We start from the raw sequence: 2,703 nt of genomic DNA, 5'->3' as shown, positions 1-2,703 counted from the left end.
AGAGCCAGGTCTTGGGATAGAGAGGTCAATTTTTTTTTTTCCTTTTTTGTCTTTTTTTCGTGTCCGGCAATGGGATCGCAACCCTCGGTGCTGCACCCGCACCTTGCTCAGCCAGTGAGCAGGAACCAGTCTGTATGTGGGATCCGAACCCTCAGCGGGAGCGCCACCGCGCTCTCAAGCGGCGCACTGTAGCAGTGCGCCACTGGGCCGGCCCATAGAAAGGTCAATTTTGGGCTTGACTGCGTAGCCTTGGGTGAGTCTCTGTCCCTTGTGGAACCTCAGTTTCCCCATCTGTAAAACATGGATAACTATAGTGCCTCCATGATGAGGATGAAATGAGATAGATCTTACAAACTTCTCAGCATTGGCCAGGCAATTCATTCATTCCTTTGTTCATCCATTCAACCAATATTCATCAGGTGCCTACTGTGCGCCAAGCCATTTGTAGGCATCACTGCAGACTCGGCAGCAACTGAGACAAGCGAAGTCTTCCCTTTGGGGTCCAGCAAGGGAGACAGTCCCAAACACACCCTATGTCCTTGATTCTGAGATGCACGATTTTCTTGTTTTAACGTCTCTGAAATTTGGGAAGGGTCCTGTTCGTCTGTGCTATGATTTCATTGGAAGGGCTGTCTTCTTCCCTAGCAGGGTTTAAAATAAAGGTACACCTTACGTTGGATGGTATTTCAGAGCCCTTGGAACATAGTCGTAAGCAGGTACGTGGCTGGGTGTGTTAGAAGGTGAGAAAGACTACGGAGAGAAGGAAGGGAAGATGGTGCTTTCAAAGGCTTGACATAAGCAAGGAGTTAGCGCTGCAACCCACACCACAGCCAAGGGTCATGGGCGTGGAAATATCTGAGTCGTATGCAGTTGGTCACATCTCATGTTAGAAGAAAACCAACCAGCATTGAGGGTCTCACTGAGGAAAGAGCTCCATGTGTCTGGGATCAAATCTCCCCCCATGTAACGACGGTGGGATCACAGAAGGGACCAGAAGCATTGGGTAGTGGCTCTGTGAGGCTGTCCTGCAGAGGTACTAGGTTTTGTTGAAAGATTGAAATCCCAACAAATTTGAGCAGCTTTAGACCTTCTAGTGTGGTTTCAAATCCCCTTGGTGGAGATGACAAACCACGTGCCTGCAGACCTCGGAGCATCCTGGCCAGGAGGAAGGCAGGTTGGAGGGAAGAGCAGGTTCTGGAATCAGATGGATCTGGGGGCCAGCGCCAGCTCCATCACTTCCTTGCTGTGTGACCTTGATTAAGTGACGTCACTTCTTGAGCCTAGGTTTCTGGTCGGTAAAAATGGAGACAAAATCACCTCTTACCACATAGCGTGGGTATACAAATTAAATGAAACCGCTCAAAGGAATGCTAAGTATAGCACCTGGACCATAGGAGAGGCTTGATGAACGTGGCCAATTAGGGTCTGAAGTCTTCCTTTTCACTTAGGATCTGTGCCACCTCCTGCCACCTCTTGCTGTCCCAACTATCAAAAGCTCCTATTCCTGTTGTATCCATTAGGATAGGCAAGGTTTTGCTGCAGTAACAAACAGCTCCAGTGCTTAGAGGCTAAGAACATCAAAGTTTTATTTCTCACTCACATCGTACATTTATTATGGTCTTTTGGGCTGGGAACCTGCCCTATGCCACCTAATTCTAGGCTTCTGGCCAATGCAGCAGCCACTATCTGGAATATTGTCTGGAGGGTCTCTCACTAGCAATAAATGCTCTGGCCCAAAGGTGATGCGGGTCATCTCCCATTGGCCAGACTAGTCATCCAGCCCCGCCCAATCCAACCAATCACAGATGCCAGGAAGTACAATCCCGTAACACGCTCATGTAACAGCCAGCTACTGCTGCGAGACCAGCATCCACCCCATCTCTTTGGCATGCAACCACAATATTTATTTTTCATTCCCACATCTGCGGATCAGCCAGACTCAGTTCTCACCTGTGAATTGTGTCCAGATCTGGTCCATGTGTTTCTCATCTTCCTTGGCTCAGTGGCTTTTCAGGGAGTATCTGTCCCATGGCTAAAGGCAGGAACAGGAGGAGGCACGCAGACACATGCAGTGACTCTTAAGACCTAAGTTCAGAATTGGCACACTGTCCCTTTTCCTCACATTGCCTTGGCCAAAGCAAGTCACACAGCTGGGCTGACATCAGTGGGGCAGAGAACTTTGTCCCATAAGGTCTGGGAGAGATTGAGTGAAATTTGCTGAATCATAATCTAATCTTCCACATCTCAGAAGGTCAAGATCAGGAAATATGCAACTAGAGCATTATTCATTACCATGCAGAAACCATATACATAAATGCCCAGTTCATAACCAGAAAGTCCAGGGGTAAATAAGCTTCAGGAACGGCTGGATCTGGGAGCTCATTTCTCTCAGTGTCTCTGCTCTGTCTTCAGGCTCCACATTGAAACCCTAACAAGCTGGCTTCAGGTTTGTACCCAGCAAGGACAGCTTGCATTTTGATATTTCCTTTTCAGGTGTCACATCTCTCAGATAGCATGTGACAAAGAAACAGCAACCTCCATCACTTGATTGACACAGAAAATGAGCAAATTATAGCCCTCTTTTCTCACTGCTCCCTTCGCACTCAGTCACACTGAGCAACTCATCCTCTATATAACAGGCTCTTTTCCGCATGTTCCCCCACCCCCAGCCTTTGCTTACACAGTACGCCCCCCCCCCCCCCC

This window comes from Galeopterus variegatus, unplaced genomic scaffold, assembly GCF_000696425.1.
Source record: "Galeopterus variegatus unplaced genomic scaffold, G_variegatus-3.0.2 Scaffold870, whole genome shotgun sequence".
Taxonomy (NCBI): domain Eukaryota; kingdom Metazoa; phylum Chordata; class Mammalia; order Dermoptera; family Cynocephalidae; genus Galeopterus; species Galeopterus variegatus.
The sequence above is the reverse complement of the archived record's forward strand: the minus strand, read 5'-3'. Positions refer to the sequence as shown.